The sequence below is a fragment of the Heptranchias perlo genome, chromosome 8 (assembly GCF_035084215.1).
Source record: "Heptranchias perlo isolate sHepPer1 chromosome 8, sHepPer1.hap1, whole genome shotgun sequence".
Lineage (NCBI taxonomy): Eukaryota > Metazoa > Chordata > Chondrichthyes > Hexanchiformes > Hexanchidae > Heptranchias > Heptranchias perlo.
This window is the reverse complement of record NC_090332.1, coordinates 90,066,812-90,082,290: the sequence shown is the minus strand read 5'-3', so window position 1 is coordinate 90,082,290 and position 15,479 is coordinate 90,066,812. Positions and strand designations below refer to the sequence as shown.

General features: G+C 47.3%; 1 protein-coding gene across 3 annotated transcripts in view; it reads right to left on the bottom strand.

Moving 5' to 3' along the window:
• sertad2b (SERTA domain containing 2b) overlaps positions 1-15,479 on the bottom strand; it is a 75,907-nt gene that overhangs the window by 38,923 nt on the left and 21,505 nt on the right. The window contains exon 1 of one of the 3 annotated variants that reach the window (XM_067989511.1): positions 328-455. The exons of the other annotated variants lie outside the window; for them this stretch is intronic. The gene's annotated coding sequence lies outside the window, so the exon portion shown is untranslated. Of the gene's footprint in view, positions 1-327; positions 456-15,479 lie in introns of those variants that run through there. 3 annotated transcript variants of the gene reach the window in all.

Below are 15,479 nucleotides of genomic sequence, written 5' to 3'. Positions count from 1 at the left end.
GAAAGATAAGGAGCTACAGACCTCGGCACCTTCAATCCGGAAAAAGTTGCTTGCTTGCAAGCATTTAATGTACAACAACTGTCTCTTGACACTGGTGGTTATACCACACTGTACTAGTACGTTCTGTTGGCTTTCTTACTAGAATCTTAAAGCACACATACGTTCTTCACCGCACTTTCACAAATGTTAGATCCACTCTCAGTTTAATGTGTTCCTTTATTAGCTACATTATAATCTTTGCTTTTTGAAAGATTATAATAAAGAACCTGTCCTAACTAACAACAATCAGCGAGAAACCTTCTGGTATTGAAGCAGTCCTGAGCTTACCACATAAACTACCACCCAAGGTCAGGTAAAGCATCAGTGCCACACGCAAAATCACTTCAGCTCCATATGTTGTCAGTGGCCCAGTCTGTCGACAAAGCTCTACACAAAGTTTGTAGCCTCACCACCGAGGAGCTCCAAGTATTATGCAAGGGTAAATCCCGTAGTGATTTACACAGCAGCCTTAATTCATAAGCACAGCCCACTAAAGCTGACGTAAACACAGCCACACAGTACTCGTACTGCTTTCCTGACGACAAAGATCCCGCCCCTTTTCCAATCCCTTGGAAGCAGCAAAGAGTGAGCTCGTACATGCCCTGGCTCAGCCTCGCTGTCCAATCAGAGGTAGGATGCTTACTGGGCTCCAGTCTCTCATGTCTGATCCATGTGCCTTTATGTCTCAGGGGAGAACATGGGCTAATATATTGTAAATCTGCTGCTGCATCATGTCCCAGCAAAAGGGAAAGGAATAATGGACAATCAGAAAGTAGCCAAGAAAAGGCGATATGGAACCAATTCAAAAAGAGAGCAGAAAACGGAGCTGAGCGGAGAGACAGAAACCATGCAAAGAATTTCAGATATTTAAGAAAAAAAGTGGACACAACTTCAAACCGTTCAACAACTTCTACTAAAGCACATTGATATAGGAATACTCAAACATTACAACGAGAAGGAATTATATCACAGCCATCTGAAGCTCTGCAAGACCATCATCTTTTACTGGTGAAAAACTGATAACAGTCGATGTAACATCAGTACTTAGTGCATGGCATTGCTGTGCGTGTGAACACTGCGCTTATTTAACCCTTTGAGGACTTCGAAACAGTCGAAAGTCCTAGCTTTTCTTCCCAAGCAATAACAACTTGCTTTTCTATAGCACCTTTAACGTAGTAAAATGTCCCGAGGCACTTAGCGTTCTCAATTTTTACTTGGTGAAATAGATGCTTCTCTCTTTAGTCCCCCAAAAAGGTGTTGGGTAGTAACCAATCCTTATAACTTTGAAAATTAAGTGTTTGTTAGGGAACATTGGAATGGTCCAATGCAACATTTTGTCACTGGGTGGCCAGGCACAGACTGGGAGGCCCAACTTGGGCTTCTTTCCCTAGACTATACGTTTCTCTGGAGAACGGGTGGAGGCTGGAGATAGTCCGAGTTGCTAGCTCTCTTCTCAGCTTGTCTAATGTGCCGGGTTCCAAAGAGGAGAGAACTAAACATCAGCTTTCTTTGGGTCCCCATTTCTTTCCCAAGCCTTAAGTCTGTCAACAAGGCTCTGTAATCCTCCATTAAAGGGGGGAAGCAAGCACAAACATAGAGGCTCACTTAAAGATTTCCCCCTCTCTAGGGGTTTTGGAGCAGTCCGTTAGCTGAAACATTGCCGTGTTTGGTTCTTAACTAAGAAACTTTGTTGACTAAAAGCTGTCCTTGTGGGGGTGGGGTAGCATTCTTATGCTGGTCTTCTGAAGTTTCCTTTGGGAAGAGAAACAAGGGAATTGAAAGAGAGAAGGGGGGAGGAAGATTCCCATAAGAAATGAAACCTACAGTCTCCCAATTACTAGGTGGCTCTAAATAAAAACTCGAGTCAACAACAGGAAATAACTCCCACACCGAAAAGAGCACTGTGCAAACTCGCCGATCTCTCAAAGTGCTGACAACAATCTTGCTCCAAACACTTTTCAGACTGCCTCTCCCATAGGTTCCTCTTTTAAAAAATATTTAAAGCTGCTTAGAAAAAGTGCAACTTGCTAACCAACAGACTGATTAAAGCTGGTTCCATACCTACTTCGAACCAAAATCCTGATTACTTGGCAAGTGCAATGTGTCCCGAGTTTCCAGATTTAACTAACTTGAAATCCATTTTACAGACGCTATACAGTACCCCTTCCAGCTTTAAATAAGCCAATTACATGCATTCAAGTTCAAGATTAAATAGAGTGTTTTCTAAATAAACAAGCAGTAGAAACATAAGCAAGAAGGTTAGTGCTCAAAACAAGACTAAGATGAAGTGATAATTTCAGTGTACACTTGAGAGTAAGAAAGTTTGGAGTGTTTTGCTCTCATTGGGGTAGATCTTAACTTTGTACGATGTTGAAAAGCAGGTGATTGTGAATCAGTAGCTCGTTTTACGTTGAGGTCAAATTGGGGAGAGATGTAATGAGTGGGGGCCGCAAGGATCGGTGCTCGGGCCTCAGCTATTTACAATCTATAATAATGACTTAGATGAAGGGACTGAGTGTAATGTATCCAAGTTTGCTGATGATACAAAGCTAGGTGGGAAAGTAAGCTGTGAGGAGGACACAAAGAGTCTGGAAAGGGATATAGACAGGTTAAGTGAGTGGGCAAGAAGGTGGCAGATGGAGTATAATGTGGGGAAATGTGAGGTTATTCACTTTGGTAGAAAGAATAGAAAAACAGAATATTTTTTAAATGGTGAAAAACTATTAAATGTTGGTGTTTAGAAAGACTTGGGTGTCCTCGCACAAACAGAAAAAGTTAGCATGCAGGTACAGCAAGCAGGGAGGCAAATGGCATGTTGGCCTTTAATGCAAGGGGTTGGAGTACAAGAGTAAGGAAGTCTTGCTGCAATTGTACAGAGCTTTGGTGAGACCTCACCTGGAGTACTGCGTACAGTTTTGGTCTCCTTATCTAAGGAAGGATATACTTGCCTTAGAGGCAGTGCAACGAAGGTTCACTAGATTAATTCCTGGGATGAGAGGGTTGTTCTATGAGGAGATGTTGAGTAGAATGGGCCTATACTCTCTGGAGTTTAGAAGAATGAGAGGTGATCTCATTGAAACATAAGATTCTGAGGGGGCTTGACATCTCCGAAAGTGCGGCGCTCCCTCAGGACTGACCCTCCGACAGCGTGGCGCTCCCTCAGGACTGACCCTCCGACAGCGCAGCGCTCCCTCAGGACTGACCCTCCGACAGCGCGGCGCTCCCTCAGGACTGACCCTCCGACAGCGCGGCGCTCCCTCAGGACTGACCCTCCGACAGCGCGGCGCTCCCTCAGGACTGACCCTCCGACAGCGCGGCGCTCCCTCAGGACTGACCCTCCGACAGCGCGGCGCTCCCTCAGGACTGACCCTCCGACAGCGCGGCGCTCCCTCAGGACTGACCCTCCGACAGCGCGGCGCTCCCTCAGGACTGACCCTCCGACAGCGCGGCGCTCCCTCAGGACTGACCCTCCGACAGCGCGGCGCTCCCTCAGGACTGCACTGGGAGTGTCGGCCTGGATTAAGGGCTCAAATCTCTGGACTAGGGCTCGAGCCCATGACCTTCTGACTCAAAAGTCGAGAGTAGGACCCACTGAGGCATGGCCGACCACTGTTAACTTCATTACTGGAACAGCCTGCAGACATTTGATATTTTTCATAAAAGCCATTTTTGTAAGTGCTTTGCAACCAGAAGGTAAACTATTTTCACTTACTATTTACAGGTTTACAAAAGTAAAAAACCTGGCAGTTTTTCAGGCACCGTGTAAATTTTTAACTCGTTAAAGAACATACAGATTGATACTCTCCTGATATATGAGCAGCCCGCTGCCATTTTCATAAGATGCTAACTATTTTGTAAACTATAATTATGGTGACTGAATTAGAATTTAAAACACATTTACCAAACTACATGTTTAGATGATCAGAACTGTTCCTCGAACATTCAAACCCATTTCAGCTGCAGCAATAAATCAAATAAATCTCAAGTTGGTAATCTAGGCACCAATAATCCAGACCATCTCTGTTTATGAATTCTTTCAAATGCTAATGGCAGATATCACTAAATGTAACGACTGAGGCACTAATGATGATCAGAGAAAGATTAAAAGGAACACGGACTCCAGGATAGGGTCTAACACTGGCTTTAAATAGGAAACATTGCCCCAAATTCAAAAAAGGAGAGACGGGAACGAGAGAGACTTTTGCAAATACACATTTCATTGCCGACTTTCAACCCAACCTCCCCCCGCTGTGTCCCCCCGCTGCCTCCCTCCCTCCTCCCCAGTCCCTCCCCCCGACCCGCTGCCCTCTGCAACCCCCCATCCTGCCTCCCCCACCCCCACCCCTCTCTGCCCCCTCCCCACGCAGCAAAACCCAACTCTCATGAGGTTTGAGATCAAAACAGAATTCAGCACCACCACGATCAACAATGCTCGATCTCGAGTGACTTCAAAGCACGGCTGGTGAGATTAAAAGGTGGGCTATTCTGTCCCCATATGTCAAGGCCTCAATGGGGACGATTTTCACTTGGGGAAATTGATATTAACGGGGCAGTAAGGGCGTAAAGTTTGGGTCGTAGCCTTAGTAATCCGAGTCCAATGACGTAAGTAAGACCCTGATTGCCATTTTAGCAAAGAACTGGTCAGGATTACATGTTGTGCATTCTCCATTCAACTGCTGAAGCAAGAGAGAGTCAAACCAAGGTTTATTTGAAATGATTTTTATGGGACCAGGAAGTACAGGAGAGCTCCTCCAGGCCCCGCATTGCTGCCCCGGGGAACCCCTCACTTACCCCTCGCTGACAGCTGGGGGTGGCTCCATATTGGCCAGCCTTAATCCAGCGAATTGCACACTACACCCTCTAACTCACCTGTTGGATGTAAATGAGGACAACAGCTTAAAACCCCAACCGCCTCTTCACCAGCGGGATGTGCAGCTGCCGTATAATCCCCAAAACCAGTTACATCCTCTGTTCTTCTCCGGCAGGGGCAGAGACGGCTCCCCTAGCAGGGGCAGGAGAGACAGATTTACGTGGGCTTATCTGGTTTAAGAAACAACATCGAGCTACAGAGGGCAGGAAAGGTGAAAACTCTGCACTACCATCGTAGAACGAGGCAGATTCTACCACGGTAGTGGGAGATCATCTAACACTTGTCTTCATTTGTTCAACAGCCCGTAGAAACCAAGCACGTCAAAGTAGGGCAGAATCTGGAAGTGGGATTCCAAGCTTCTCGCGGCTGCAGGCCAGACTGGAGCACTGTCCTCAGAGTAGACACCGGACACAATCCTGGGATACTTTCCACTGCTGCAGGAGGGAAAATGCTGTTTGGCAAAGCTCCCACTTTAAAGAGCCAAACAGATGCCTGCAAATTGAGTGTTGCATCTGATCCATCAAATTCAATAGACACCCATGTGGGAATTACCCAGGAAGACCTGACGATCAGAACTGGGAGATCCAAGGACCAAGTTTTCTTCAGCCAGTAAAACAGAGGTCACATCTTACACCCCTTCTATATTGCGGCAGTTTCTGTTGATGCAGATATCCCATTTAGACCGTGTGCCAGGTTTTACAATGCAGAATCACACATGCACGATATTCACAGGCGAAGTTTCTCCTTAGTTACAAATGGAGCTTACAGTGGTGTGTGTGTGTGTGTGTGTGTGTGTGTGTGTCTGTCTGTCTCTCTCGTGTAAAGTGACTTTGCCAGTCTGGTGTACGGCCTTTTCTGGAAGGACGCTGCTACCCTGTATGAAGGGCTGATGCAGCTACAAACCACCACCGTTTGGCCAATGTGTGAAAGCTACACTCTGAGGTTGTCACTGCCCCACAGTAAGATTGCCGGGTCACTGAAACGACACACTCGATACTGATGGCAATTTAACTCGTACAAAGTAGGCATATTCTACACAGATATTGCAGTGCGTCTCGATAATGAGTCCAGGCACAGTCTGAGCCAATTCATGATGGACAGTCCGTGTGTGTGGCTGGAACCAATTGCTGCTGAGCATGTCCAATATAGGCATTTCCACTGCAGTAGATTGGTTTCCGGAAGGACATGATGAATATAGGAACAGGAGGAGGCCATTCAACCCCTCGAGCCTGTTCTGTCATTCAATGAGATCATGGCTGATCTGTATCTTAACTCCATTTACCCGCCTTGTTTCTGTAACCCTTAATCCCCTCGACTAACAAAAATCTATCAATCTCAGTTTTGAAATTTTCAATTGACCCCCCGCCTCAACAGCTTTTTGGGGGAAGAGAGTTCCAGATTCCCACTCCCCTTTGTGTGAAGAAGTGCTTCCTGACATCACCCCTGAACGGCCTGGCTCTAATTTTAGGGTTATGCCCCCTTGTTCTGGACTCCCCCCACCAGAGGAAATAGTTTCTCTCTATCGACCCGATCAAATCCTTTAATCATCTTAAACCCGTCAATTTGTTCACCCCTTAATCTTCTATACTCGAGGGAATACAAGCCCAGTCTTTGCAACCTCGCCTCGTAATTTAACCCTTTTAGCCCCGATGAAAAAGGAAGCAGTATATTTTGTAGATGTGCTAGAATGATCTTTGGCCATGCTATCTTCGGCTGTCAATTATACTGAAAGCAATGGAGAGGGAGAGTAAAACTGGACAGAGTGGACAACAGGTATCAGACCCAAACCCCGCCCTGTCCCTCCTGCCAGGCAGCTTAGGTTAAATTCAGGCCTTCACTTGACCATAAGCCTGGACATAGAAGCACTTGTAACAGAAACTTGCTTATGAATAAACTTGATCACAATTTGCTTGGTAGAAAGCCTTCCCGTTTGCAGAGCGAGTGAAGGCATCTGTCCCAGTTGGGTAATCTTTTCCCAGTGATGGAAACAGCTCCTCGTTCCCCCCTCCACCACTCCCTTAATTCTGTATTGAAGAATATTGAAACTATTCAGCCAACCTCTACATCAGTGTCGCTCTGACAACGCAGACTAAGAAGGTGTAATTTAAAGAAACTATGCACCAAAGTTGCAAATGTAATAAAGGTGTTGATTTGATTCCAAACACGATATTGTAGTGAATTCTTCTGAAACCCAAGTGATCGAGTCACAGTGCTTTCCTTAAAAGGTCTACTAGCTCGATCCCTCTGACCTGGTGCTTCCCCAGTGGTTGCTCACCTGGGGGACCACGGAGATGCTGGCGGCCGGCGACTGCTGGGATCTCGAGCCCGAGGGGGCCAGCTGCAAATGGGATGGCAGGACTGACGTATGAGGAGAGATTGGGTCGACTAGGCCTATATTCACTCCAGTTTAGAAGAATGAGAGGTGATCTCATTGAAAAATATAAAATTCTAACAGGACTAGACACAGGGAGGATGTTCCCGATGGCTGGGGAGTCCAGAACCAGGGGTCACAGTCTCAGGATACGGGGTATGCCATTTAGAACCGAGATGAGGAGAAATTACTTCACTCAGAGGGTGGTGAACCTGTGGAATTCTCTACCACAGAAGGCAGTGGAGGCCAAGTCATTAGATGTATTCAAGAAGGAAATAGATGTATTTCTTAATGGTAAAGGGATCAAGGGATATGGGGAAAAAACGATCAGCCATGATCATTTTGAATGTTGGAGCAGGCCCGAAGGGCCGAATGGCCGACTCTTGCTCCTATTTTCTATGTTTCAAACTCCAGCACAAACTCAGGCCCAGCTCGTTCCCTGTGGTTGGCATCGGTTAAGGTGCTGACATTCACTGCCCCTCCCCTACTTAGCACTTTCACTACTCTGCGGGAGAGTGAGTGATGCTTTGAAAGCCCCTCTCCATTTGCTCCAACAATCTGTCCAAGGAGGAGGGAGCAGCCTCTCCGGGGGGAGCGCCGGTTTGAGCCGAGAGTCTGTGTGGCAGCTGAGTGAACTCCTACCAAAGCTGCAAAGGCTGGTGAGCATCGACTCCTGTAGTGAGGGCCTGGACAAATATTCATATAGTCCTTTTGATGACATTTATTGGTGGATAACTGATTCACTTTTTATTTCCCCCCCTCCTGAAGATGCTAACTCTTGTTGCAGTACAGTTCCACAAGCACTGAAGTGGGCATTCGTCATCTGTGGGCTTTGACCGAGGGGAGGGAGATTCCAAAGTTTAGTCTAATCGGTTACTGAATGATTCCGAGCGGAGATTCCGGGAGGCAGTTACCAATTATACTACGTACTGCAGAGAGACAGGCCATTCGGCCCAACAGGTCCATGCCAGTGTTTATGCTCCACACGAGCCTCCTCCCTCCCTACTTCATCTCACCCTATCAGCATATCCTTCTATTCCTTTCTCCCTCATGTGTTTATCCAGCTTCCCCTTAAATGTATCTACACTATTCGCCTCAACCACTCCTTGTGGTAGTGAGTTCCACATTCTCACCACTCTCTGGGTAAAGAAGTTTCTCCTGAATTCCCTATTGGATTTATTAGTGACTATCTTATATTTATGGCCCCTATTCTGATCTCCGATCAAACCCCTTCATAATCTTACAGACCTCTATTGGGTCACCCCTCAGTCTTCTCTTTTCTAGAGCAAAGAGCCCCAGCCTGTTCAATCTTTCCTGATAGTTATAATCTCTCAGTTCGGGTATCATCCTTGTGAATCTTTTTTGCACCTTCTCCAGTGCCTCTATATCCTATTTAGAATATGGAGGCCAGAACTGTGTACAGTGCTCCAAGTGTGGTCTAACCAAGGTTCTATACAAGTTTAACATAACTTCTGAGATCAGCTCAGTCCAGGGTAAGGATTGGGGCTGGGATCTTCCTGCTGCCTGGCTCAATGTCACTCCAGGCAGTGCCTTTATTCACTGCACCATCCAGAAAGACTCACCATTTATTTCGTATTTCAAATGACAGAATTCAGGATAAAAATAAATCCTTGAACATGTATTTAAAAAGTGTCAGAGCAGAGTATCACACAGAGTCCCACAGAAAATCTCAAATGTAAAAAGAGGACTTTCACAAACATTTCAAATCCATTTAATCTTCAGTATGTCACTAGTTTCTTGTATTGGGGGGGGGAGAGAAGAGGAGGGAAAATGTTTTCTTTATGGGGCCTTCTGCAACATGGAATAAAATTAGTATAAAATCTGTTGTGTAGGTCACACATTTATGCAGATTTCTTATAACCTGTAATCCTATTTCTGCGGCTTGTGTGTTTTATTGGCCGACTGTTTATAAAAGCAAAGCTGATGCAACATTAAGAACAAAGCAGAGAAGGTTAAGGGGAGATTTGATCGAGGTGTTCAAAATCATGAGGGGTTTTGGCAGAGTGAATAAGGAGAAACCGTTTCCAGTGGCAGGAGGGTCGGTGACCAGAGGACACAGATTTAAGGTGATTGGCAAAAGAACCAGAGGGGAGATGAGGAGACATTTTTTTTTTAACCCAGCGAGTTGTTCCGATCTGGAATTCACTGCCTGAAAGGGCGGTGGAAGCAGATTCAATAATAACTTTCAAAAGGAGAATTGGATAAATACTTGAAGGGGAAAAATTTACAGGGCTATGGGGAAAGAGCAGGGGGGGAGTGGGACTAATTGGATAGCTCTTTCAAAGAGCCAGCACAGGCACGATGGGCCGAATGGCCTCCTTCTGTGCTGTACCATTCTAGTGATAGCAAATGGTAATCCGAGGAGCAAAATGTCAGTCAAGGCTGGAATGTGAACCCTGCTCTCATTGTGGAATGAAAACCTCCATTGCTTTGTGGCTATTAAGCCGTCCTCCCCCGGGAGGGGGGGGGGGGGGGGGAGGGAGGAGGAGGAGGAAAGGGGAAAGGGGGGGGGGGGGGGGGGGGGAAAAAGAGAAAACAAAGGAGAAATGGAGATTGTTTTTGACGTCCAGCCCTTTTCAAATGCAAAATGTCCCTCCACAGAAAGAGGCGACTGTACATTGTTGCAGATTTCATGCTCTCACAGCACAGTTTCTAAAGCTGCGTGGCAGTTTCTCGCTGCTGGTCAACAGCTAAACTCCCAGCTAATGAAACGCAGCACACCAGCTGCTTGAACCTCAGCCAAACTGCATCTGGCACTCATCTATCTTTCAGCCATCTACATTTACCTCCAAATGTACAAAAGCAAGCGCCCAGCTCTCAGCAACTACTGAAACACACCAGCCTTTGTCTAATCAAGTCAGTTCAGAAATCTGAAGCAATTTATTTTATAATTTGTCCAATGTCATACAGTGGCGGCATTATTGGGGCGGGAGGGGGGGGGGAATGTTAGACAGAAAAACTCTCCTACACCACCCCCGCCCACTCTCTAAATCACCCCTTCCCCATCAGTAGACCATTTAAAACATTGTATTGCCTTCAGCTGTTGTGGGTGCAGAGGGCTTTCCACTAGGGACCCTCTGGGGGGGGGCACATGGGACATGGGGGGTGGGTCAGTGATATCAGTCCTGTCTATTTTCTCTTAATACAAAAGACAACGGCCAATGTCTGCTCACTGTTGATGTTACTTTACAACATTTTCCCTCTTCATAAAATCTCCTGTGCCCAGACGGAGGTCGTTATTCAGGACGAGTCGGATTTGTTCCCTCAAATATCAGCAGTCAGGCCCCCCCAACGGTATCCATCATTAGCAATGAGTGCTGAATCCCCTCTAGACAACCACCTAGCATGTTCTACAGCGCTGTACATTGCACACTGCACCTAGCAAGCTACAACCGTACGACTGACAAAGTGGCTGAAGAAAATTTGGGTGATCTTAAAAATTATATTTTCATGGAATGGTGGGGGGGGGAAAAAATCCTCAAAATTAACTTGCACAGAAGATTACGGAGTGGCAAAATTTATATAGGTGTTTTTGATAACATTTAAATACAGCTGAGGAGGCCATTCAGCCCCTCGAGCCTGTTCCGCCATTCCAATGGATCATGGCTGATCTGTACCTTAACTCCGAAAACCCGTCTTGGTTCCGTAACCCTTAATCCCCTCACCCAACAAAAACCTGTCAATCTCAGCTGTGAAATTATCAATTGACCCCCCCAGCCTCAACAGCTATTTGCAGGGGGTGGGAGGGGAAGAGAGTTCCAGATTCCCACTCCCCTTTGTGTGACGAAATGTTTCCTGACATCACCCCTGAACGGCCGAGCTCTAAATTTAAGGTTATGCCCCCCTTGATCTGGACTCTCTGCTAGTCCCCCCCACCAGAGGAAATAGTTTCTCTCTATCCACCCTATCAACTCCTTTAAATATCTTAAACACCTCAATTGGATCACCCCATAAGTAGATGTACTGCAATTTTATGGAATATATTTGAAATAACTAACAAAAAAATCTCAGCAATGACCTAGATCATGCTTGTGTAAAGCAGGAAATTAATGCCGCATTTATAAACAGTGCCTAAATTTGAAGCATCTGGGCGAGGGGAGTGAACACCTACAGCTTTCACATGAGCCGTAGGCCCATGGGCAACACCATCTTCGATTTAGCAGCAACTTTAACAGTACAAAGTGTACCATCAAAATATACTTCAAATGATACATAACCTGGAACAAGAAATTCCCCAACAGAAACATTGTTAAATATTCGTGAATCAGATGCAAGGGAAAAATCCCACTCCCTCCTCCAAAAAACACTAGCCAGAAAAACAGACAACAAGTGCAGCTCATCTTTAGTCAGAAAAGGTCACTGGGTGGGACTTAGATAATAAGGGTTTGTAACTAACGGCCTGTTGCTGCTCAATGGGCTGCTCTGTAGGAATCTGCTCAAACTGGACTGAAAAACCACAAACAGACTCGATGACTAAAAGAGTCTTCACAAATATTGAGATTTTGCTTCTCAAAAGATTATGTATTCCCAGTCTCGCCAGGTTCATCAGCCTCCCCCGCGCCCTCCTCCCCCGCGCCCTCCTCCTCCTCCCCCGCACCCCTCCCCACTCCTCCCACGCACCCCTCCTCACTCCTCCCACGCACCCCTCCTCACCCCTCCCCGCTCCACTCCTCACCCCTCCCCCGCTCCACTCCTCACCCCTCCCCCGCTCCCCTCCTCACCCCTCCCCCGCTCCCCTCCTCACCCCTCCCCCGCTCCCCTCCTCACTCCTCACCCCTCCCCCGCTCCCCTCCTCACCCCTCCCCCGCTCCCCTCCTCACTCCTCCCCCGCTCCCCTCCTCACCCCTCCCCCGCTCCCCTCCTCACCCCTCCCCCGCTCCCCTCCTCACCCCTCCCCCGCTCCCCTCCTCACTCCTCCCCCGCTCCCCTCCTCACTCCTCCCCCGCTCCCCTCCTCACTCCTCCCCCGCTCCCCTCCTCACTCCTCCCCCGCTCCCCTCCTCACTCCTCACTCCTCCCCCGCTCCCCTCCCCTCCTCACTCCTCCCCCGCTCCCCTCCCCTCCTCACTCCTCCCCCGCACCCCTCCCCCCGCACCCGCTCCCCTCCCCCGCTCCCCTCCTCACTCCTCCCCGCTCCCCTCCTCACTCCTCCCCCGCTCCCCTCCTCACTCCTCCCCCGCTCCCTCCTCACCCCTCCCCGCTCCCCTCCTCACCCCTCCCCCGCTCCCCTCCTCACCCCTCCCCCGCTCCCCTCCTCACCCCTCCCCCGCTCCCCTCCTCACCCCTCCCCGCTCCCCTCCTCACCCCTCCCCCTGCTCCCCTCCTCACCCTCCCCCGCTCCCCTCCTCACTCCTCCCCCCTCGCTCCCCTCCTCACTCCTCCCCCGCTCCCCTCCTCACCCCTCCCACGCACCCCTCCTCACCCCTCACCCGCACAATCCCCTCCCCACCCCTCCACATCACTCCACCCCCACACCTTCCCCTCCCCTCCCCACCCTCATCCTCACTCCCCACCCCCACACCCTCTCCCACCTCCACACTCCTCTCTTCCCCCCCCCCCACATCCCTCCACACTCCGCTCCCCCTCACCCTCCCTTCCCACCTGCACCCCTCCCCTCCCCCTCGCATGTCCCCTTTAACCAGTGTACTCCCGCACACCTCCCCCACATCCATACCTCTCCTCTCGCACCCCCCATTCCCCTCCCCTCCTTGCAAGGACTAACATAATTAACCAACCCCACCCACCCAGTCAGGCAGTCAGGCAAATACAGAAAAGCCGAACCCAAAAATTCACATTTCAAAATGTTTTTAAAAGTTATTTCTCAATCTAGTGCACTGGATTTTAGGAGCTCTCTACTATCTTTGTGAAAGATGCAAATTATATATATTGTGAACAATCAAAGCTTATTAAGAGAGATTTCGATTGTCACACTCACTCACACACACTTTACTCCCAACTTTTCTATCATTCTTTTTCTGAATATCTGAAATTTTAGCCCGACTGCACAGTTTTGTATCAGTCAGTCGACACACTGTTCAGGAGCTGGTGGTGATGCTCATTACTAGGAATCACTTGCTTACTCAGTGCTTGTTCAGTCATGGAGGTATGCAATTAACTACAAGCCCTTCAGTTCAATTATCTCGGCTCTTGTTTGTTTTGTTCTGTTACTTTGTACACGGTTTATTTTCCTGGAATGTGTATTAAAACTTTTATGTATTTCAAATAAATGGAATTAGAATGGCTAAAAATATCAGAGTTGAATAATCAAAGAGAAATGTAGATATTAAGCCAGCCTACCACTGTCTCTATTGTAACCGCCTACAGTAATGGGCTCAGCTATCTCACTAAACCAGCTTGCTCCACAATGAGAGCACCAACATCAATAGGTTAAGAGCTGATCAAACTTTGACAAACAATCATAGCAAACTGTTTAATGGTGGAATTCCCTCAACACAGCCCGGCTGATTTTAAACTAACCCTACTCTGGGGCACCCCAAAGTCTCCAGACTTGACTATTCCAGTGCTCGCCAGGCCTCCTAACCTCCCCCCTCCGAAAACTTCAGCTCATTCAAAACTATGCTCCAAGTTCACTCACTCACCTCTTTTACCAAGAAAGAAGGATTTTATTTATATGGCACCTTTCACAACCTCAGGACACCCCAAAGCGCTTTACAGCCAATGACGTACTTTTGAAGTGCAGTCACTGTTGTAATGTAGAAAACAAGGCAGCCAATTTTGCGCACAGCAAGACCCCACAAACAATGTGATAATGACCAGATCATCTGTTTTAGTGACACTGGTTGAGAGATAAATATTGGCCAGGACACCAGTGAGAACTCCCCTGCTCTTCTTCAAAATAGTGCCATGGGATCTTTTACGTCCACCCGAGAGGGCAGACGGGGGCCTGGGTTTAACGTCTCATCTGAAAGACAGCACCTCTGACAGTGCAGCACTCCCTCAGTACTGCACTGGGAGTGTCAGTCTAGAGTCTGTGTCCAGTCTCTGGAGTGGGACTGGACCCCACAACCTTCTGTCTCAGAGGCGAGAGAGTTACCCACTGAGCCACGGGCAGACAATAAATGTGGTAATTCACTACCAGGTGAAACATTGGCCAACTAGCTAGTGAAGGGGACGGACTAGTTGTTGATGGCAAAAGCAGAAACAGTTCTGACAGGGTTCAATACTAAAATGGTGAGTGAATGTGGTTGCAAGCAGGTTCACAGAGAATGGATTCAGTCTGACATTTTCACTGTAGTTATAATTCCAAAGATTTTGTAAATGTTTCATATAATTTAAATTGGTTCATCAGCAGAATCTTTAGAAACACTTTTTTCTAAAACAAAGGCATTCTAACTTGCCTTTCCCTTCCTCCCACTCACATTTATAAAGCTATTGGTTACAGTTTTTCTTCAATTGTTTCTAGGTAATTTCACAACACTGCGGAGAATGTGAGGACGGCTGGCATCTCTCTGGGTCCATCATTTAACCACAGCAGCACCGTGCAGACAAATGTTAGCTATTAAAAAAAGTAAAACTACTTAAACCTTTCAGAAAAAACGATAGAGTCAAGATTATAATATCAAAAAGTCAAATACTTTTTGAAAAGGACTCTCAATCATTAGATGAGAGACTGGAGAAGCTGGGGTTGTTCTCCTTAGAGCAGAGAAGGTTAAGGGGAGATTTAATCGAGGTGTTCAAAATCATGAAGGATTTTGGTAGAGTAAATAAAGAGAAACTGTTTCCAGTGGCAGGAGGGTCGGTAACCAGAGGACACAGATTTAAGGTAATTGGCAAAAGAACCAGAGGCAACTCGAGGACAATTTTTTAGAAGTTTTTTACACAGCGAGTTGTTCTGATCTGGAATGCGCTGCCTGAAAGGGCAGTGGAAGCAGATTCAATAATAACTTTCAAAAGGGAATTGGATAAATACTTGAAGGGGGCTATGGCGAAAGGACAGGGGAGTGGGACTGATTGGACAGTTCTTTCAATGAGCCGGCACAGGCACAATGGACCGAATGGCCTCTTCTGTGCTGTATTATTTTTATGATTCATTTTATGACAAAAATTGTTTATCAGCACCCTGTGCCCTGATGAACACAAGAAATAGGAGCAGGAGTAGGCCATCGAGTCTGCTCCGCCATTCAATCAGTTCATTGCTGATCTTCAACCTCAACTCCAC